Source organism: Lissotriton vulgaris, chromosome 9, assembly GCF_964263255.1.
Source record: "Lissotriton vulgaris chromosome 9, aLisVul1.2, whole genome shotgun sequence".
NCBI lineage: Eukaryota > Metazoa > Chordata > Amphibia > Caudata > Salamandridae > Lissotriton > Lissotriton vulgaris.
In genome coordinates, this window is record NC_141697.1 from 1208577937 (window position 1) to 1208602084 (window position 24148).

The window sequence follows — 24148 nt, forward strand, 5'->3', positions numbered from 1 at the left end:
CAGTGCCTGGTCCTCTTCCGGCAAGGGTTCACAGATCTCCCCTCTGTACACGTTCCATGGGGTCCAGATTTTGTTCCATTTTCCCGGACAGGCCCGGTTGGAGTATACTGCCCTTTCCGTCACCATCACCCTGTCCATGTTTAGGCACCATTGTGTCTTTGTTGGAACTTCTGCCGCCCCCCAGCGTTGTGCAAGGTCTCGTTTAGCTATAATCATGCCCAACGTGGCCCATAATTGACCATGTCTGGACAGGTCATTGGCGTCCCAAACATTTAATAGGCACTTTCGTGGCTCGGGGGGTAGGGAAATCTCTAGTGTTTGTGACATTGTTCGCATTATTTGCCTCCAGTATTCCTGAACACGGGGGCAGTCCCATAATGTGTGAAAGAACGTGCCCTCCTCCCCGCATCCCCGAAGGCAGTAAGTGTGTTGTGCTCTGTGAATGCGGTGTAGTGTGGTTCTCGTGTAGTATACCCTATGTAGGATTTTTAGTTGTACCAGCCTTAATCTCGCAGAGATGCCCACTTCCTTAGGTGACGCCATTGCCTCATTCCATTCGTGTTCGTCCATATCTTGGACCTCACCCTCCCATTTTTCCTTCAGATGGGTCAATGGGTCCGGTAAATTGTTAAGTTGTTTACGGTATATGAGTGATATCGCACTTACAGGCATGAAGTCTGTGAGGAGACGGTCTTCTAATGGTGAAGACTCTGGCACTTCCGTTTCAGGGGGCACGGCCGCGAGCAACGTATGCCGTATCTGAACATATCTGTACGATTCTCTCTCTCCCAGGTCGTATTGTTCCCTTAATCTGTCAAAAGGCACCACTGCGCCCCCTTCCCATAGATCTCCCACGGTGGATATCCCTATAGCATCCCACTGCGAGAAGCCCTTGCTGTTTCTAAGATTTCCCAGAGCGCGCGAATCCCACAGTGGTGTGAGCTTGGTTATTCTTCCCTTCCACCCTAGAGCCGCTGTCGCCACATGCCACAGCGCTGCGGTGAGTCTGGTGGGGCCTTCCAATTTTCGCGTTTTACTTTGGTCGTATAGCGGAGCCAGTAAACTATTTATGCCTAGTTGAGCCCTGTCTGCTTGAAATGCCGGCTCATTTTGTGGGGAATGTATACATTGATTAATGGGTTTCAGGTGCGCCGCCCAATAATATAGTTTTAAATTAGGCAACGGGATTCCGCCGTCGTACCAGCCCCTATTTAATTTGGTCTGCGCGATACGTGCCGGGAGGTTCCCCCACAAAAGATTTGACACCAGCGCCGCCACTTTCCTGAAGAAGCTCGGAGCCACCAGATATGGAGTGTTCTCGAGTATGTACAAAAAACGGGGCAGGGACATCATTTTATAAAGTGCTGCTTTCCCCAATAGTGTTAGAGGCAGACCCGCCCAGAATTTAACATCCTGTTTGAGTCGTTCCATGGGGGGCCCCAAATTTTTAGTCATAAATTCCGTTGGGTCCCTCGTAGCGTGGATACCCAAGTATTTAAAGGAAGAGCCAGCTGCCCTTAGTGGGCATTCCGTACTCAGCGCCGGGACCGGACCCTTTCGGACATACATCTCCGATTTATTCCACATGAGCTGATAGCCCGATATCTTACCGTGATTGTCGCAGAGAGTCAAGAGCGCCGGCACCCCGTTTTCCGGGTCCGTGAGGTAGACCAGCATGTCGTCCACATATAGGGAAAGTCGGTCTTCCCAACCCTCCGCCCAGCGTATGCCTTTCAGCAGTGGTGTTGTTCGTAGCAAAGTGGCTAGGGGCTCTAGTGCAATCGCAAATTGCAACGGTGAGAGGGGACATCCCTGGCGAGTGCCCCTCCCAAGAGAGAACGTTCGCGAGATGTGGCCATTTGCGACCACCTGCGCCATTGGGTCGGCGTACAATAACCTAATCCATGCAATAAGCTTGGGGCCAAAGCCCAAGCTGGTCAAAACTTAGAACAAGTAGTTCCATTCTACAAGGTCAAATGCCATTTTCGCATCTAGAACTAGGATCACTGCTTGTGTAGAGATTGAGTCCGCTCTAGCTAGCACCCCGTGCAATCTGCGCAAATTAAGCGCCGTATTTCTATGAGGCATAAATCCGGATTGGTCCGGGTGAATAAGGCTTGGCAAATGAGGCAGAATTCGGGTCGCCAGAAGTTTGGCGAGGATTTTAGCTTCTGCATTAAGTAACGAGATGGGTCGGTATGAGGAACACTCCTCTGGCGGCTTCCCGGGCTTTTTCGTTTTTCTTTTCCCGCCGTTTTGCCCTAGCCCCCAGTGCTCCCCCCTCTTCACCCAGCCCCGGCCGCGTTTCCCGCCACCTCCCCGCCGCTGCCCCCCTGCGGCCTGCCCCCTTCCCTCGCTCGCCATCCCCATTCGCCACCCCGCTCCCCCTCCCAGCTGCCCCTCCCTCCCACGAGACTATTTATAGTCCTCTGTGGCCAGTGAGGCGCAGTGACCTCTGTCCCTCCGGGCAGGTCACCCCCCGAGCACACTCCCCGTGAGTGAGCCCGTCCCCTGGTGCCGCCTCTGCCCTGAGCTGTGCCCTGTGCATCTCTGCAGTGCCCCGCCCGCCGGATCCGCTTGGTCCGCGGATCTCCTGCGCCTCCTGCCACCAGCTGTGCCCTCTGCTGTGCCCCGACCGCCGGATCCGCTTGGTCCCCGGATCTCCTGTGCCCCCTGCCACCAGCCTGCTTCGCCGCCTTTTTTGTTTTTCTTTTCCCGCCGTTTTGCCCTAGCCCCCAGTGCTCCCCCCTCTTCGCCCAGCCCCGGCCGCGTTTCCCGCCACCTCCCCGCCACTGCCCCCCTGCGGCCCCGCCCCCTTCCCTCGCTCGCCATCCCCATTCGCCACCCCGCTCCCCCTCCCAGCTGCCCCTCCCTCCCACGAGACTATTTATAGTCCTCTGTGGCCAGTGAGGTGCAGTGACCTCTGTCCCTCCGGGCAGGTCTTCCCCCGAGCACACTCCCCGTGAGTGAGCCCGTCCCCTGGTGCCGCCTCTGCCCTGAGCTGTGCCCTGTGCATCTCTGCAGTGCCCCGCCCGCCGGATCCGCTTGGTCCGTGGATCTCCTGCGCCTCCTGCCACCAGCTGTGCCCTCTGCTGTGCCGGACCGCCGGATCCGCTTGGTCCGCGGATCTCCTGTGCCCCCTGCCACCAGCCTGCTTCGCCGCCTTTTTCGTTTTTCTTTTCCCGCCGTTTTGCCCTAGCCCCCAGTGCTCCCCCTCTTCGCCCAGCCCCGGCCGCGTTTCCCGCCACCTCCCCGCCGCTGCCCCCCTGCGGCCCCGCCCCCTTCCCTCGCTCGCCATCCCCATTCGCCACCCCGCTCCCCCTCCCAGCTGCCCCTCCCTCCCACGAGACTATTTATAGTCCTCTGTGGCCAGTGAGGTGCAGTGACCTCTGTCCCTCCGGGCAGGTCACCCCCCGAGCACACTCCCCGTGAGTGAGCCCGTCCCCTGGTGCCGCCTCTGCCCTGAGCTGTGCCCTGTGCATCTCTGCAGTGCCCCGCCCGCCGGATCCCCTTGGTCCGCGGATCTCCTGCGCCTCCTGCCACCAGCTGTGCCCTCTGCTGTGCCCCGACCGCCGGATCCGCTTGGTCCGCGGATATCCTGCGCCCCCTGCCACCAGCCTGCTTCGCCGCCTTTTTCGTTTTTCTTTTCCCGCCGTTTTGCCCTAGCCCCCAGTGCTCCCCCCCTCTTCGCCCAGCCCCGGCCGTGTTTCCCGCCACCTCCCCGCCGCTGCCCCCCTGCGGCCCCGCCCCCTTCCTTCGCTCGCCATCCCCATTCGCCACCCCGCTCCCCCTCCCAGCTGCCCCTCCCTCGCTCCGCCCCCCCCACTCTCCTCATATGGCAGAGTGGCCAACGCGCAGCGTGCCCGCGCAGCGGGTGTGCCCTATGCGCGCCGAAGGCGCACCAAAGGTAAGCCCGTCTGCGCCCGTCCGCGCCTGGACCGCGCCCAGCGCCCGAACCCCTGGCCCCCGAGGACCCCAGCCCACCCGCCGGACGTACAACGCCGCCACCCTCAACGCACTCAACACCGGCCGAGTCCCGGGAGGCTACCGAGCCACCCCGAGACGCACCCACGGACCCTTCAGCTGCCACGCCTGCAAGTTCACCTGCATCCGGACCTGCCCCGCACCAGCACCCGCCAAGCCGAACACCAGCAGCAACCACCTCAGGTGCATCCTGCTCAACACCCGCTCCGTCCACAGACACGCCATCGAACTCTGGAACCTCCTCGACACCACAGGTCCTGACGTTGCCTTCCTCACGGAAACCTGGATGAACGACTCCTCAGCGCCCGACATCGCCATCGCCATCCCAGAGGGATACAAGATCACCCGGAGAGATCGCGACATCCAGACTGGAGGAGGCATTGCCATCATCCACAGGGACACCATCCACATCACGACCAACACCGACGACACCCTGACTACCGCCGAACACCTACACTTCCAGATCCACACCGACCCGAAGACCACCCTCAGAGGCACCCTGATCTACCGACCCCCGGGACCACGCACACCATTCAGCAAAGACATCGCCGACTTCATCAGCCCGCACGCCCTCCCCTCCGCTGACTACATCCTCCTGGGGGACATCAACTTCCACCTGGAGAACAACAACGACCGCAACACACCACCACCCTGCTTGACAACCTCGCCAACCTCGGACTCAAGCAGCTGGTGTCCACCCCCACCCACCTCGCCGGACACACACTCGACGCAGTCTTCTCATCCAGCAAAGACATCGCCTTCAGCCACGCCACTGGACTCCACTGGACGGACCACAGCTGTGTCCACTTCACCTTCAGAAGAACCATGATCCACCACCACCAGCAACAGGTTGCTCGAAGAAGCTGGAACAAGATCACAGCCGACCAGCTCGCCGCTTCCCTGAGCCAGCACCCTCCCGCCACCTCAGCGAACCCCAGCCAGGCCGCCGACAACCTCACGAAGTGGATCAGCAACTGTGCGGGAGAACTCGCCCCACTGAGGACCCCGCCCAGCAGACCCGGCAGCAAGAAGGCCCCATGGTTCACCGACGAACTCAAGAGCTCCAAGAAGAACTGCCGAGCCCTCGAGAAAGCCTGGAGAAGGGAGCCAACACCGGACAACATGACCACCCTCAAGCTCGCCACCCGGAAGCACCATCAACTGATCCACGCCACCAAGAAAACAGCATTCAAGGACCGGCTGGACAACAACGCACACAACTGCAAGGAACTCTTCAACATCGTGAAAGAGCTCTCCAACCCCAACGCCGGAAACAACGACATCACCCCATCGCAAGACCTCTGCAACTCCCTCGCCTCCTACTTCCACAACAAGATCGCGGACATACACAACAGCTTCAGCACTCAACTGACGCACGCCACGACCGAACCACCGCCCCCCACCACCACCCTCCGCGCCTGGACCCCGATCAGCACCGAAGACACCGTCCGCACGATGAACTCCATCCACTCCGGATCTCCGACCGACCCCTGCCCTCACCACGTCTTCAACAAGGCCGACGCTGTCATCGCACCCCACCTGCGGGACATCATCAACACCTCCTTCAACACCGCCACCTTCCCTGAGAGCTGGAAGCACACCGAACTCAGCGCTCTACTAAAGAAACCAACAGCGGACCCCACCGAACTCAAAAATTACCGCCCCATCTTGCTCCTCCCGTTTCCAGCCAAAGTCATCGAGAAGACCGTCAACAAACAGCTGGCCGCCTTCCTCGAGACGAATGGATCCCTCGACCCCTCACAGTCTGGCTTCCGAGCCAACCACAGCACCGAGACCGCCCTCATCGCTGCCACCGATGACATCCGAGCCCTGATGGACAACGGAGAAACAGCGGCCCTCATCCTCCTAGACCTCTCCGCGGCATTCAACACTGTCTGCCACCGCACCCTAGTGCAGCGCCTCAGCAACGTCGGAATCCAGGAGAAGGCACTGGAATGGATCATCTCCTTCCTCGACGGAAGAACACAGAGAGTCCGCCTACCACCGTACAAGTCAGAGGCCACCGAAGTCATCTGCGGCGTCCCTCAAGGATCCTCACTCAGCCCCACCCTCTTCAACGTCTACATGAGCCCCCTCGCGGCCATCGCACGCCAACACAACCTCAACATCATCTCCTACGCTGACGACACCCAGCTGATCCTCTCCCTGACCAACGACCCCGCCGCCGCCAGAGCCAACCTTCACGAAGGGATGAAAGACGTAGCCGAGTGGATGACGACCAGCCGCCTGAAACTGAACTCAGACAAGACGGAAGTCCTCATCCTGGGCTCCTCGCCCTCCGCCTGGGACGACTCCTGGTGGCCCCCCGCCCTGGGCACCGCACCCAAACCGACAGACCACGCACGCAACCTGGGCTTCATCCTGGACTCCTCCCTCTCCATGACCAGACAAGTCAACGCTGTCTCCTCGTCGTGCTTCAACATCCTGCGCATGCTACGGAAGATCTTCCGGTGGATCCCCACCGAGACCAGGAAGACGGTCACCCAGGCCCTCGTCACCAGCTGACTGGACTACGGCAACGCCCTCTACGCCGGAACCACCGCCAAGCTCCAGAAGAGACTCCAGCGGATCCAGAACGCCTCAGCCAGACTCATCCTCGACATCCCCCGACACAGCCACATCTCCGGACATCTGAGAGACCTGCATTGGCTCCCCGTCAACAAGAGAATCACCTTCCGTCTCCTCACCCACACACACAAAGCCCTAGACAATCAAGGCCCGAGCTACCTCAACAACCGCCTCAACTTCTACGCTCCCAAACGCCATCTCCGATCAACCAGTCACGCCATCGCCGCCGCCCCCCCGCATCCGAAGAGCGACAACAGAAGGAAGGTCCTTCTCCTACCTGGCCGCTAAGACCTGGAACTCCCTCCCTCCCGACCTGCGCCTGACCCAAGACCACCTCTCCTTCAGGAAGAAGCTCAAGACCTGGCTGTTCTAGCAGTAGCAGCACCCCCCCCCCCCCCCCCCAAGCACCTTGAGACCCTCCGGGTAAGTACTGCGCTTTATAAATGTCTTTGGTTGATTGAGGGATCGCCACTATGGTGGCAAGTCTCTGATCTGGTGGGAGCACTCCCTTCTCTAGACATTCGTTGTACATCGCCAGTAGATGCTTGCTTAGCCTCTCCGGCGCTGATTGGTACCATTCTATATGTATGCCGTTTGGGCCAAGCGCCTTGCCTGGATTTAGAGCGCCTATGGCCAATTGGATCTCCTCCGCGGTTATATCCACTTCCAATTCCGCCGCAGTCTCTGGGGGAAGTGTCTGTACCCCAATCGGCTCTAGCGCTGCCCTAGCCATTTCCTCTGTGACTACCCGTTCCGGGGTGTATACTTCTTCGTAGTGGGCCGCAAGGGCCTCAACTATTTGTTCCGGGTTAGTACGTATCTCCCCTAGTGTGTTTCTCACTTGTTGTATTCCTCTAGAACTGCCTCCTCTCTTATCCAGCCATGCCAACATTTTACCCGCCTTATCCCCTACCTCATAAATCCTGTTTTGTGTGTCAGTAATATGTCCCTTCACTTGCTCCCGAACATGATCTGCGTAGAGTTGCTGTTGGAGGTGAAGTGCGTGGGACGTGTCTGGATTGGGGTTTGCTTCATGTGCTGCTGATAACTCCCGTAGTTTTAACTCCAGTCTAGTTAGTTCTTGTGCCTTCCCCCGTTTGTAGCTGGTTATCGAGTTTATGGCTTGTCCTCTTAATACTGCCTTATATGCTTCCCATACTACCTCTGAGGAGCGCACGGTGTCTACGTTTTCAGCAAAGTATTGTGTCGTCACCTTTTGAAGGGCTTTACGAATTGGAGGGATCTTAAGGTATGTGGCATGGATGGGATATACCCGTTTGCGAGATTTCTCCTGGGTGGAGATCGTCAGGGTGATCGGGGAGTGGTCTGATATTCCCCGTGGGTGAATTTCAATAGTGTCTATGTGTTGGATTCCGTTGCCCAGGGCCAGGAAGTGATCAATTCTAGACATGCTGCCGTGCACAGCAGAGTGGAAGGTGTATTGTCTTGCTTGGGGGTGAGTATGTCTCCATATATCGATCAGACCTATAGCTGTCATGAAGCGCTGAAATCGGGAGGGCCCTCCAGTGGATGCTATTGTCGGGAACCTGTCCAGCCGTGTGTCTACAATTGCATTAAAGTCACCCCCGATAACAACATCCCCCTCGGGGAGAGTCAGTAAAAATTCTGCTAGCTTCGGGAGCTGTATTGAGTGGAGCGCTGAGGGAATGTACACTGAAACCAAGTTGAGGAGTCTACCCTCCCACTGCCCCTGTATGGCCGCAAAACACCCTTGTCCGTCAATCTTGGTGGTCAGTGGAATGAATTGCGAGGATTTCTGAAGTAGGATGCCCGTCCCTCGTGACCCTGACGTAAATTCTGAATGGGTTACCATTTTGTACCCTCTCCTGTCCATAGCTTTGGATGCCCCCCCGTTAAGTGCGTCTCTTGCAGGAGTACTAAGGTGGGTTTCTGCCTCCTCAGTGCGGTCAACACCAGCCCACGCTTTACCTTGTCTCCCAGCCCTCTCACGTTCCACGTCAGTATTCGCAGGGGCGGGCCCTGTGAGTCCTGTTCGACTCCTTCCGCTCTAGGTGTCGGGTCGTCTGCCATATGTGTTTATGTGAACATGAGTGTGTCTGACTTGAAGCTTGCCATGAGTGCTATGTTTCCACCTGTCTGCCTGACGACGTAGAGTCACAAAATAATAGTTAGACCTGAATCTTAGAAATCGAGCTGTTTCTGAGCATCCCAAATGTGCCCTATTGTTCCTTGACCTTACATGTGTATTCCGAACAAATCCAAAACAAACCCCCCCCACACCCCCCTCCCTGCCCCCCTGCTTAACGGACTTACAACTGCCTGCCTCCCCAACTGAGCAGAGTGCTTAACCCATCCCACAACCAGAGTACTTGCGTGTTGGGGGAGAGTGTCTCCCCTAGCAGGCGGCATCCCTGCTCCCATCCGGGGCGAACCACGCCAGCGTCCAGTCGCACCTGTGAAATATTAGTTCCATATACAAAAGGCAGCGATTACTGTTAGTCTATGCAAACCGGGTCATTCTTCTCCGTCAGCCTCCGTGAGGTCATGCGCCGGGGAGTCTCCCCCTCCCCCCCTGCCTGATGCCTGAGACCCTGTTCGGCTATCATCCCGGCGTCCGTGGTTCGTTCTTTGAGGTCTTCGCGGTTGGTCCATGGTGCGCCAGCCCTCAAGCCAATCTCTCGCCGCATCAGGGGAATCGCAAAACCAGACCTTTTTGTCAGCCACCACCCGGAGACGAGCCGGAAAGAGCATTGAATAAGGCAATTCCTTTTCTCTGAGCGTCCTTTTTACCTCGAGAAACGTTCTCCTTCTCCTCGATACTTCGGCCGTGTAGTCTGGAAAAAAGGAGACCCTAGAGTTTTGGATCTGGATAGCCGGTGCCACTCTAGCCGCCTGTAGAATAGCGTCCCGATCTCTAAAGTTAAAGAGTCTCGCTAGTATTGGCCTCGGCGGGCCTCCTGGCTTCGGCTTCCCCCCTGGCACTCTATGAGCCCTCTCCACAGAGAAGAAATGGGAGAGCCCCTTGGGCTGGAGCTGGTTTTTGATCATATCTTCCACGTAGAGGTCCATAGCACCTGTGGTTTCAGATTCCGGCACACCCAAAATTCTGACGTTGTTCCTCCGAGAGCGCCCTTCCTGATCGTCCAGTTTTTCTCTAAGCGTTTTGTTGTCCGCTTGTAATTTTCCCATAGCAATTTGCAACTCAGACACATCCTCAACCAAGGATTTGGTCACCACTTCGACCTGTTTTACTCTTTCATTCATTTTCTGCAGGTCTGCGCGTATTAGCGTAACTTCAGTCGCTGTCGCCCCCACTGTCTCTTGCACCTGAGCCAATGCTGCCAGAACATCCTCCAGTGTGGCCTTCTTTGTCCCCTCTGCGTCCGTCCCTCTCCCCGTGGGCTTGCGTTGTTCCTGGGGGGGGGAGTCTGTTTATCGTAGGCAAACTTATCGAGTTTGGCCTGCGTAGAACTGTGCTTGGGGCCTCTGTTCGCCATTTTGTGGGACTTGGAACCATTTTCGTCTTGATGCCTGCGCTGGGGTGGAGCACCACCCGTATCTCCTGCGAGGTGTCTGCGGTTGACTGCATGCCCCCCGCCTTATTGAGTTAGACTTTCTTTTCCCCCACGTGGACGTGATCACTGACTAGATCGCTGTGGGGTGCGCAAGCCCGGGCAAGGCCAGTTGTCAGGCAACTATCCTCAGGGGTGTCCCCCGCACCCCACCCTCCAAGTGTCCAGCGTGATGCGTCTGTCCCAATGCCTCTCCACAGTGTCCTGGGGTAATGGGTCTTCTGGTCAGAGGAGGAGAGGCCTCTAATGTCTGTACCCACAGACTCGTGCTCCGCCGATATCTTTGTGCCTCCCAGTGTATGGATGGTTGGTGTGCCTGGAGCGCATCGATTCAGGATCTCTGTTTACCCCTTCTTGCGGTCCCTCGCTGCCCTGATCTCTGTATTGTGGGGGGGGGGAGGGAATCACCCGCATCCAGCCAGCCCGGAGCCCTCCCTGCCTCGCTGATGGTGCGAGCAGGGGGTCCGTGGGGAGCGTGGCCACCCCTCCCGCTACCCGGCACTGACCTTCTAGTTGCTTCCTCTCGGGCTTTCAGGCTCAGGGATGCAACGTTTGTCCGTACGGGCCGCTCCACCCAGAACGATCCTGTCTTCCACAATGGCGGTTCCGCCCTCGGTTAGCGGGGGTCACCACGGAGCCTCCTTATCTGCTTCAGTATTTGCGCCCGGCAGCCCAGCTACTCGCGAGTCAGTCCGGTGGTCGTGGGGGCGTTTCGAGTCTTCCCGGTGTGCTTGCCGACGGTCCGCCACTTCCGGCGAGAGAAGTCCGCCGATGTCCCACTTCCGCCTGGATATCTTCTGCAGTACACACCGCTGCGCAGAAGAGGACAGGAGGCCCCACCTCTCACCGTGCCGTTCCGTCTTGTGTCGAGCCGCTGCTGCCCTCAATTGTTCCCTGTGGTCGCCGCTCGGTCGCCGGACCCAGTCCGCCCTGTCTGGGTTATAAAATTATCGGATATTTACTGCGGATTTAGGCGGGATGCCGCCTTACAGTGGGAGCCTCTCTAAGGTGCCGCCGCCATCGCCGGCTCCTTGGCTCCTCCCAGTCTGGCATTCGTTTTTGACGCTGTCTGAGCCTTGTAAATCTGAGGCAGGGTGAAAAAGCAATTGGCGTTGCATTGGAACGCCCACTGACAGAGGACTGTGGCAGAAAAGGGTATATTTACAAGATGGCGTCAAGCTACGTTAAGTGGCTTAGCGTCACCTTGTAAATATAGGAACTGGTGCTACGCCACAGAAGTGTCAAAAAAAGGTCAGCTCTGGTGACGATAGGTGCTTGTACATATGCCCCCCTGTTTCGTGCAGCGGAAAAGAATTTGGAGACTCTGTAGGCTCTGACATTCACTTTTCTGGCTTCAAAGTAAAGGCAACTAATCTCTCCTTTCATGAAATGTAGATTTAATTGAACTAAAGTTCGCATCTCGTTAACGAGAGACCGGGATGGTTTAAATGCAAGTGAGGCATTTCACCAGTGCTACCTGAGGGCTCTCTCAACCACTCAATACACTGAGAGAACTTTCATGTCAAATAAAGCAGATAACCCCTTCGCTGCGGGGGTAATTCCCCCGCTGTGCTGGGGGGGCGCACACAGTGCACGCATGCTCATGACGAGCTGAGCTTGTCATGAGCTACGGGGCTCCTGTGCTCATGACGAGCTGAGCTCGTCACAGGTGCATTGGCTCCTGTGGAACGCTCAGCACAGCAGGGGAATTCTCCCCGCACCTGAGCGTTCCACGGCTCATGACGAGCTGTTCTCGTCATGAGCACCGGAGCGCCGTGGCTCATGACGAGCTCAGCTCGTCATGAGCATGCAAGAGGTTAACATACTAATTTAATAGAATCATATTCCTACTTAACCCTCAGTACCCCTTACCTCTACGTACATTGAGGAAGAGATGTGGGCCAACCCCCAAAGCTGCAGACTGTGGAGCTGGGGAACCAGCTTTGAGTCCTGGTGTCAGCTTACCATTCTGTGATTCTGGGAAAATCACCTCGGGCACATTTACTAACATTTTGCGTGGTGGACGCGCCTCTTTTTAGGGGCAGCCATCAAGCAAAATGTTATTTCAGATTTACAAAGCGACACGAATCAGATTTGCGGGACTTTGTGTAGGACTTTTACCAAAATGTAGGACAAGGCACCGCGTAGCGTAGCCTTGCGCTACTGTGCATTAGGAAGGCATTCCATGGGTAGAGCATGGCCGTTCCCTGCATCCAGGCATGGATTCTGATGCATTGCCAGATTTACAAAGGCTTGTGCAAAATGGTCCGCCTCCCTGAGCTAGGAGTAACGAGTAAAAATACCTTTATTTCTACTCGTTACTTCCTCGTTCTATGCATGCAGCCTTCTGCAGCACACATAGACTCACATAGGGGAAATATCCTTTACAACAAAACTTTTTCCACGCAGTACCTTTACAACGCAGGATTTACAACGCAAGTCGTTACAACGACTTTCGCTGGAGGGCGCCGTAGGATAGGGAATAGTTTAATTTACTATTCAAAACCTTCCCTACTATCCACGGGGACTGGAGTTGGAATAGTAAATTAAACTATTCACCATCCAGCGCCCCCTGCGTTGTAAAGGCATGCGTGGAAAAAGCATGCGTTGTAACGACATACATCCCACACATAGAAAGAGGAAAATGCCTTTAAGCAGCCAGCGCAGTGAGCGAGATGAAGAGTGCAATGTCTATGTAGATATTGGCTTCTCAGCTCGCTCCCATTCACGCAACGGAGGACAGTAACTCGCTTACGTGAATTTTACGTAAATGTCCCCCTCGATCTCCAAGCGCTAAAAAACCCTGACCTTGTGTAATGCAATCTGGCGCTCACGTAATGCGCTCTGATGCCTTTGGGCCAAGTTTCTGCTTTATAAACCTGCTAAAAAAATATTTTCTGCTGACCTCTTTCTGCTCAGGTTACCTTGTGAACAACAATATAATCAGTTATAGAAGAATGCTGATGTCATACATATTAATGTTATGCAGCAAATATTCCCTGTACAAAACCGCTGAAGTAAGTTATGGTTTGCGCAGTATGAACACCCTTACCTTAGAGAGTGATCAAAATCAAAAGAAATTGACCTGGAAAAATGCAGTTGAAGTGTTGCTATGATTCCAGCAAAACCTAGAAAGCCTTGAAATTCGCTAGTTATGGTGTGCTACGTGAACAATAAACCATGTTACGCTATCCTGCTCATGACCTCACACACACAATCGCTGATGACATCTCGAATTATATCATCAATTGCATTGATCATAATATATTGAATGATATCGAAGACATTGCATCGGATGAGCACAGAAGTGCCTGTCTTGTGGTCCTTCGGTCAGTCCCTGCGCCCAACCCATTGCCCGGCCATGCACGGCAGGGGTGGTGCACAAGGCCTGGCGTTCGTATGTACATCTGTATGTATTTTTAGGTGGATCTCTATGTGTACATCTATGTGTATATTTGAATCTATATAGCACATGCAAAGCTAGGAAGCCATAGATTAAAGTGCAGAGTAAAGATAGTAGGGAGCGAACAAAGATTGTGCACAGTATGCAGGTAGAGGGTTCACTCTGGGAAAACAAAGCTCTTGGGGGGGCATATTTACAACAAATTGTGGAGCGTGGCATTAGCCTCCTTGGCTTAACGCTGCACTCCACCACTTCTGAAACGCGGGGCTGCATCATATTTACAACAGTATGGTGCAGCCCTGCATTTCCCCCTGCGCTGGCGCTAAATTTAGCAGCCTAGCGCCAATGCAGGCACTGTTGCACCATGGTGCAAGGGTGTCTGCGTTGAGGGGGAAGATTGTTTATGTGCAGGAAGGTGTTCCTTCCTGCACATAAACAATCTGTAAATGGTGTTTTGTCACTTCTATGTGTGCTGCTAAATGCAGCACACCTAGAAGTTAGAAAATGTAATTCGCTTTTAAAGATTGTTTATGTGAAGCACACATGGAAACAGCAAAAATGAGGAGAAATAAAGCCTCCTACCACCCTTGTAAATAGGGGCAGCGTCAAAATCAATGTGTGTTGCGGTGGAACGCCCACTGTAACACCAATAGCCCACCCCTTTCACGCTAAGTATAGCAGAAAGGGGACCTTATTTGCAAGGCAGCGTTGAGCCACATTAAGTGGCTTAATGCTGCCTTGTAAATAAGGAGAAGCCCTTATCGCCACAGGAACATCACTAAAAGTGATGTTCCTGTGGCGACAGGGGCTTGTAAACAGCACCTTTGTTTTTTTTGCATGGAACTGGGAATTTCCGATTGATGGTAGATGGGATGCTACCTACTTGAGGTGGGGAAGCGAAGGAACCAGCTGATCCAAGTTAGAGGGGGGTTCACATCTTGAGTGCACGGCCTCAGTAGACTGCCTTCTGCTATTTTCCTTTTATGGTTTTAATCGTTTCATTTAAGAACCCACCTTTAAAACACCACAAAGATGGACGACAACAAGTCCAGACAACATTCAAAAGGCATAATGCTAGATCCAAGTTGTCTACAAGGAGCAGAAAGTTTCACACAGGCTTCCTAAACTCAGCTACCACACACAGTGAAAGATTCCAGGAACTGGAAACATGTGAGGATGGGTGCGGGTTTAACTCAACAGTCTGATTTATAAAACTTCAAAAGTTCAATCGCACAGAATGTCTTTGGCACCCCAGCACACCCACTCCATGTACAGGAGATGGGATCATGGGGCCCGATTCACAGAACTAACTTAAGACAAAATCCTAAACTTACTCCTTTTGGTATTAACAGAAGTTAGGATTTTGTCTTAAGTTTTCTCTAAAGACAGACTTAAGTTAGGATTTTGTCTTAAGTCTGTCTTAAGTCTGTCTTAAGTTTGTCTTAAGACAAACTTAAGACAAAATCCTAACTTCTGTGAATACCAAAAGGAGTAAGTTTAGGATTTTGTCTTAAGTTAGTTCCGTGAATCGGCCCCTCACTAACCAAACTGGCACAACTACATATACATTGCAGAAGAGGTAAAGAACAAGCTAACACCCAGAGAATGTAAGTCTTCTGGTCACCCTCATCCCTGGGTTTCATTCACTTAAGGAATTCAGCGTCTTCCTCAGGCTGAGTGAAAAGCCCAACGCTCCCCCAAACAACTCTCAGTTTTGATGGATGTCAGAACGATGCTTCTAAACCCAGCCAGCTCAACGCTTTTTTTAGAGTATGAAATTCCATCCACCTTTGCTGAATCCAATGGCAGACATCTTGGAACATGTGAATCTTGTCAATTCCCAGAAGTAACCTTTCTTTCTTTCCATCTCTGTGCCCAATCCTCCTGGAATGTCTGTAGAACCCATTTTTTTAGTTAAATATTTTTTATTTGAAGATTCATAAATTAATACCAATATACATAGTAAGTGAAAAACAAGAGCAGTGGAACTTACATAGTAATACAATTACTAAGGACATTAAAACCAATAAAAGAAGCTCATGGGTATAACAGAGTCATATCATTTAATATAAAAAGAAACAGACAAGGGAAAAATAGAGAAAAGAAAACAAATGAGGAGAGACATTAAGAAGAAAGAGGAGAGGAAAGGATGGAATTAAACAAAGAGAGAAGTAGAAATATAAGAACTAAGGGGCACATGCATCAATCTATTTAGGCATCGCAAACGGTGCTATTCGGTAAAATCGTCCGCTTGCGATTCCTAAATACCTTTTTAGTATGCATCATGCATTTTTGTTAAAATCGCTATTTTTAGCGAATTCCAAAAATGCGATTGCTCTTAAGGAATCGCAAATTTGCGATTCCTTAAAAGCAATGCATCATTTTTTTAAAAATTGTGATATTCCAAACTGGAAGTGCAAATTACCACGAGGTTGAACCTCGGGGTAATTTGCAAAATGGTTTAAATATGCATAAAATTGCTTTTTTTAAACTGTGCAATTACAGACACACATGTCCTAAGGACATGTGTGTATGTAACTTGTACTGAAAAGTACATTTCATGGGTGCAGGGGGGGGTCATTGGACCCCCCTCTCCACCCTTGAAATGCATTCATGAATTGCGATTTTGCAATTGCGAATTCGCAATTCCCATTGATTCCTATGGGAATTTTAGCCCATAGGAATGAATGGGAATTGCGAATTCGCAATTGAAAAATCGCAAATTTCATGCGAATCGGTAAAAATTGCGATTTTTACCGATTCGCATAAAATTTGCGAGAAAAATGATGCATAGGCTTTTGCGAATTCTTGTAACGGTGGGTGATCTGCGGGCCGGAAAAGCAGGCGAGGAGGCCATATGTAGTGGGCTATACTGTAGGTTTATTTTACAAGGAGGCAGAATCAATGTCACAACAAAAGGAATGCAAGGAGGGTTCCAGGTTCACAGTCCGCTCCGGGTCTTGGGTGTAGTCCTGGGTCTAGGAGTCTCCAACGACAGCTCCGATGCAGGGGAGTTCCACGGAGGGCAGTAAGAGAAAGAAACAAAGGACCGTTAGTCTTATCCTGGTGATCCGACGCTATACCGAACACCGTCACCCGGGCAGTGAAGGGGGGGGGGGGGAGAGAAAAGAGATCGTGAGGAAAGGAAGGTACAGGGAGGCAGGAACACAAGGGGGGGATATCTTTAGAAAGGGTGTCGGGAATGGACGTGAGGGGATGGGGACACGGGGTCACTTCAAAACAGTGCGAGTGCTATACAAGTATACTACAGTGCAGGGGCCGTGATGCTAAAGAGAAGAGTTTATTTACAGGGCTTTACCAGGACTCCTAATGAGTAGGGGTAAGGAAGGCTTAAGACACTCACCCGGTCCGCCGTAACTCTCCAAGTGAGTTACGGCCGCTCTTCAGCCTCCTCCTGTGGGCTCCACCACTCTTCGGTCCACACCTCTCCGTCACACGTCTGCTTTCCTTCTCCAGCTCCAGTCCGAATCTCCTGCCACGATACTCCGACGGGGTGCTCTACTCGGATCCCGGTTTTATCCTGTGCTGACTCTGCCCCTAAGGCGGGACTTCCGGGGTCGGAGGGATATGCTTCCTCCAGGCTCGTGGTTCTGGTTGGTCCCTGGGGAAGAGAGAAGGGCTGAGCCTCGTGGGTTATGGCTGGATTGCCAAGTCCTGTCTTCACCATATGGTATGGTGTGCGCGTTTGTAGTCCCGGTGGGGGAAAAGACCGAGGTAGGTGCGGGGGCGCCACCTCACAATTCTTATTTGCGATTCGCTATTTTTCGCAAATAAGAATTCGCAAATGCCGATATTGATGCATGTGGGCCTTTGATACTGGTGAGTGAGAGGATAGATTTGTAGTAAAGGATAACCAATATAGATCTGAGTTAATATCCTGCCATAATGATAATGAAGAAACATTGGCCATTCCATGTTCATCACAAATAAAATCCACCATATTGATGCAGATCATTTAGAAATATCTTTCCAACAGGAAAGTATAACCTTAAAAGCAAGGGCAATGAAAAGATCAAACAACATAGGTTTAGGTGAAATATTATCAAAGGCAGGTGACATAGAGTCAAAGAAAGCATTCTGAATTGATAGTTGAATATTACATTGAAAGATCTTTAAACATTTGGACCAAATACATTTCAGAAGATTAGCACATGAGAGCAATAGTAGCGATAATTAGTTGGTGACAATGTGAATATTCTGAACTGGAGAGGCTGTACTAAAGACCTCACCATTAAAGCCCTCTCACCTCCTGAGCTATTGTGACCTCCCAACACCCTCACTATGGTCAGGTTTCTAATAACCCAATAATTCATTATTAAACTCTAGCTGCAGCCTTATTATTTACTAGTCCCTAATACTGGTGATCTGACTCATGCGATTGGAGCTGCAAATTCATGGATGACCCTTTATCCTTCGAGCTCCATAGACTTATGACTCTGATATGCTCCTTTGCCACAGCTTCCTCTATTGCAGACACATTGCCTTAAATTAAACTCAGAAAAAACTGAGGTACTACTGTTTGAATCTGAATTACATTTCTGGAGCCCTGCAGCATGGCCAACTCTTATGGGTTAAATCGCCACCCCAGTGGATAAAGCACGAAATTTAGGAGTAATTATCGTTACCAAACTTAATTTTACTGATCACGTAAATAGACTCACTTCCTCCACATTCAACACTTAGAATAATCAAAAAGGTCCTGCCTTTCATACCGGCCAACCTGCAAAAAACCTTAGTTACAGCATTAATTCTAACCGTAGGCAGAGAGCTGCACTCCGCCCGCGGAGTGTGCGGAGTTGTGTCTACTCCGCGTTCCGGCGACAACACGGAGTAGGCAACCCAGCACACTCCGCGGCTGAGCGGAGTTGCCCAGACCCCGCCTCCACCCCCCCTAGGAAGAATTACATTAAATATACATTATAGGTAAAAGAAATAAACACATACCTTGACTGCAGCATCCCCGGGCTGCCGTCCTCCTCTTCCTCGGTTTCACGATGATCTGCGCATGCATGCGCATGCGCTTTTCTTGCAAAGAATGCGCATGCGCAGATCATCGTGAAACCGAGGAAGAGGAGGACGGCAGCCCGGGGACGCCGCATTCAAGGTAAGTGTTTATTTCTTTTACCTTTAATGTATATTTAATGTAATTCTTCCTATGGCGGTGGAGGCGGGCGGCAGAGTGGTGCAGAGCTTTCACGGAGTTAATCCCCAAATCCGTGGACCTCCGCGTAGTGCCGCTCCGCCAGCTCCGCCCAGGCTTAATTAATTCTATCAAAAATAGATTACTGCAACAGTTTGCTTCTGACTACTCCTAAATACAATCTAAATAAACTTCAGGTTTTACAAAACGCCGCAGCAAGACTCTTATTGAAAATCCCCAAATGTTGCTCAGTGACTCATAAACTGAAAGAACTACACTGGCTCCCCATAAAAAAAAGAATAACTTTTATGGTACTCTGCCTAACCTACAAAGCAATCCCTAATCTGAGCCCGGCATTCCTGAGTCACAGTTTCAAGCAGTATATTCCAGCTAGGAATTTTCAATCAGCTACTGCAAACCTATTGATACAGCCCAGTTTAAAAACAACACAATGGGACAGGAGGAGCATTGTGATGGAAGCAACTAAAATGTGGAATATACTCCCTTTGGGGATAAAGAATGAACCAAGTCTACTGTCTTTCAGAAGGGCTGTAAAGTCCTGGTTATTTAAATCAGAGTAACTTATTGGGCAGTCTTTTATCTACAACTGTTGAAACAAACAGAGCTGAGATGCCTGAGGGCATTAATGCCCTATATAAATAAAATTAACATAACATTGCTCCCTAATACCCTAGTAGTTTGCTTCATATCCTGCAGCAGGTCAAAAAGAACCAACTATCCATGTGTCAGGCTGGAAAGATGAGTGATGTCCTGGCCCTTCTCATTTTGACTGGTCACATGCGATGTGGAAGATTTCTGGTAAATTATTCACTTTTGTTTCTCAGTTACTTGAACCTATTTAGGTGGCAGTGGGTGTAAACCCTTTCTGTTAGAACAGTGGAATGCTGAGCACTCCATTGGAGACAATCGAGTGCTCCGGGCTGCTAATATTGCCTTAGAGCCCGCCTTAGCAGTCTCTACTGGCCATTATAGGCCCACTCCCTTGTTAACCCCTTCGATGCTCATGACGGAACGGTTCCGTCATGAGCATCGGTCGAGCTGTGCTCATGAAGGAACCGTTCCGTCATGACCACACCCATTAACATTGGGGCCCAGCATCGGCGGTAAATCGGGGCAGCACGGATGTGGTTAAAGGCGCTCGCCTTCCAGTCAGGTTTTTAATGCTGGAACGGACCTTTAATGGCCGGTAGAGCCCGCTATGGCAGGCTCTAAGACTATATTAGAACATTGGAATGTTGAGAGCTCCATTGAAGTGGCATCAGGGCTTATAATGGCTGGTGTATCCTTTTGCTCCAACATTGTAATGATTGTCTTTCTATTTCTTCCTTCTTATTTTAGACTATTCTACCCTTAGTGGGTGGAATGTTCTAATAGCCTTATAGACCTTCTGCTTTGGGCTATACCAGTTGTTAAAGGACCTCTCTCTCACTATAACTCAGATTGAGGGCATTTAACAACCAGTATAGCCCTCTGCAGCGGGATATAAGGCTATATTAATAACCCTCAAGGGAGTGAGAATGTGTTGATGGCCTTCTGCTTTGATCCTGCCTGGAAGCCACGCAGTCACTCCCCCTTGCCTCATCTCTGCATCTGGACCACCCCTTGTGATGGCTGATGATGTTATTTTCATATGAGATGTCAAGGAGGGTGGTGAGGATGTGGTCAAGGGCTGCACCTGTGCGCCTTGTGATGGAAGTACACTTGGATACGTTCCATGGAAAGGCGGAATGGACAGTAGTCGTTGCTTGTTGCTGTCCTAGTGTTGCCTCATCATATATATTTTATAAGAAGTGGTTGATCACTTTGCTCTTACAGATGAGTGAGATAGGCATCTGAAATAGCACTATTGCAATGCCCGGTCCAATGAAGAGGCCTCCGCTCTTATTGGTGGCATCGGCAAGAGATAAAATGTGATAGAGACCTTTGTAAATAGTGGTGAGAGAGAGCTTTACATTTACGCATGCACAAATATGCATTTGCTTCATTTGCAACTGTGTAAATGGTTACACATGTGAGTACTCTAGTGAAAATTGCAGCTTTTAAGGTGCATACTTAGAATTTAAACAAAATTAGAAATTTGCTGCAAGTGAAGGAATTAGCCTACGGGAGCACATTTCTGACATTCTTTGTGAAGTGCCCCTGAGTAAGGATTCATATGTAATTATAAAAACTGATCTGTACAAAAAACAATTGTTAGATTTAAGATATTATTATCTGTGAAAAGTACAATTCAATTTATGGTCTATCACTTTAGGTTTTAGAAAGATTATCCGTTTGCAGTCAAAGGACCTGACTCGGCCCAAAAAATTGAATACGTTTTCCATGTAGAGTTAGATCTGCATTCGAAGTAAATTTATATTTTTGCAATTTTCATGAATATTCCAGGAGTGTTCCAGGGAAGCTGTGAATTATGGAGATTTACAGGAAAACTCGCAGTCATAAGCTTTTACTCATGCAAAAATGTACATGGTACACATGTATGTGTTAACGCTTAGCAAATGTGCATTCGCCATCTTTCATTTTTACCTTTATGTTCAAACTCTCTTTTAGAGAAGATATTTTTTACGATGATGAAACCCATTTTCCATCACCACCACCAATTGTTGGGGTGTTTTCTCCTCATTCAAACTTAGAATATTTATGTACTAAGGCCTGTGAAAAGAGTAAATAGGGGATGTAAAAATGTGTGAAAACCTTCAAACTCTCCGTTTTGTGTGTTTGCGCCTATGTGTCAAGGTTTGCCAGCCCTGAAATTATGACAGTAGATTTATCTCCGGATCAAACTTATTGCTTCACCTGCGTTGATAATAGGCAATAGCGATGTTAGCTACTGCTTTCAGTCGCTAACAGGTTGGGTACGCCCACTTTGCATGTCATTAGCGATAAATATTGCTGACATGCAAAGCGGGCCCCAAACCGGTCGCTATCGGCTACAAGCTGTTGCTAACTGCTGTTAGCGACAGCTTGCTAATAGAGCGATACAATTATCTCCAGATAAAACTGGGGGGCATATTAGCAACAAATAGCGATATTTATCGCTAAATGAGCTTAGTGATTTTTTTTTATCGCCGCGCATCGCCGGATTATATTGCAGAGATAACGTGCTATTAGCAACGTTTATCTCAAATGCAATAAAATATCCGGCGATAGCGGCTCAATGCGTGAATATCGCTGGAAATCCAGCGATATTCAGGCATTATCGCCAATAGGGTCTTAACCTGAATATCCACCTCCCACTGGATATACAGGTTAAGAAGTGGTCTGAGCAGGCGTTAGGTTTTGGCGATATTCGCGCTTAGCGCTAATTTTTTTATCGCTTCACCTGCGTTGATAATAGGCGATAGCGATGTTAGCTACTGCTTTCAGTCGCTAACAGGTTGGGTACGCTCACTTTGCATTTCATTAGCGATAAATATCGCTGACATGCAAAGCGGGTCCCAAACCGGTCGCTATCGCCTACAAGCTGCCGCTAACTGCTTTTAGCGACAGCTTGATAATAGAGCGATACAGTTATCGCCGCTTTAGCAGGAAAAAGTCCTGCTAAAGTGGCGATAATGCCCTTGATAATATGCCCCTGGGTTTTTATATGTGAGTAAATCAATGTACTAAAGTTGATTTACGTTTTGTGAATTTTAAACTTGGATTTACATCAAAAACCTTGCAGGTTCTACACAACTTAGGGGTAGAAATGGGTTTGAGAAACGTCCACACTATCCTCATATTACTAAAGTGCATAACTCCCCACCTCACCAGCCTTCTTTGCAAACAAATTTTAATTTGAAATAAGAATATGCAAAAATATGCAGGGTTTAGATTATCGTCTAAAATCGTATGTCTGTCCCCCTGGTTGAAGAGACCTGTTTTCTCTGTGAGTCAGCCCTGCTTCATTGCCATCTAAATATTTTCAAAATGTAAACTGAATTAAAACTGCTCCTGTTGCAGTCTTTGTGCGCCTGGTGGAAAGCAGAGCACTACCAAGGTAAAGCTTTTAATTTGTCTAGGATCCGGGTGGGTGAACATTGATTAATTACCAACTCCAATTTAACACATTTATGAGGCTAATAACAAAAGTTACAGTAAAGTACTGAGCATTTTTTTTGTTTTTCCCATTAAAATGTCCAATGGGAGGTAAATCAGAAAGATTATCTGGCTATCACACAATCTGAAAGAGGGGCCAGCGCCTGGGTGGGCGATAGATATTCCTTAGTGATTCTTTTTTTATATACCCATAAATGTTACCCTTAAAGGGGACATGCTCTTCTCCCTTAAAATAATCGAGGTTGTTTGTTATTATTGCTGTTTTAAGTTCTGTCAAAAATCCGCTTCATTTGTCATATTTTATCTAGTTTGCAGGCATTCTTTTTTAGGCAGTACCGTTTGAGCCCTGTTCAGTCCCTGAACAGGAAGTGACATCAGCAAAGAAAGGAAGTGCAGTCTAATGATCCACATTGTGCAATGGAAAAGATGCATGTTCTTTTGCTTTCTCACTCACAGCCCTGTCCTCGCCCCATGGATCACGAACCTTGGGGTTCCTGCCTCTTAGATCCACACAAACCCACATATCTCCTGATTCCTTCCCCCTTTTCCCACAGGCCTATATTTGATCATTCTGCCTCTGTTCTCCATACATACAAAATAACATAACATAATGTAACGTAAGTTAACAGAACGTAACGTAACAAAACATTACATAACATGTATTTGTAAAGCGTACGTTCACCCAGTAGGGTATATTGGAGCTGAATAACATGTTTATTGTTACCCAAATCAATTGTACTCCATTGTATCCATATATGAACTTGACAAACATATGGCTTTACTCACACAGATTTTCCCACACTCAGGAATGTGTGAAATTGTGTACTTTTTTCTTCCCGAAATTACGTGGAACGTCTGGAAAAGTACATTAAATTAAGCATGAATTACGGGAAACACACATTGGGGTATATTAGTTGAAAACTGAACGTGAGGACACACCTCGTGTTCGAAAGTCCCCTACCACACCAGCAAGGGGACAGGTTCTTGGAGAAAAATGTTTCTTGCCACACATTTCTTGCTTGCGCCTATGTCCCGTAAAACGTTTTCTGCTTGAATTGGGCGAAATGTCACACTTGTTGAGTTTCTGCCATTCTGTATTACAAATTATTCAAATGTACTGGTAAAGTTCACATAAGGATATCACCAATACCCGTCCTACAAGTCCAACGACTAGTTCCACCTACCACAAGGAATATTTTTAAAGCTACTGGAGCCACCACTACTGGTCAGGGGTGGCTGAGGAGGAGGAGCGTCGCCCCAATGCTCTCAGAGCAGGAAAAATACAACGATAATGACATCGTTTATATCATTTTATTTTTCGTAGGTTTGGGGCTGGGTTAGGGTGGGGCGGGGTTGGTGGCACAGGGAGAGATTGGTTTGCACACTCCAACTGTACAT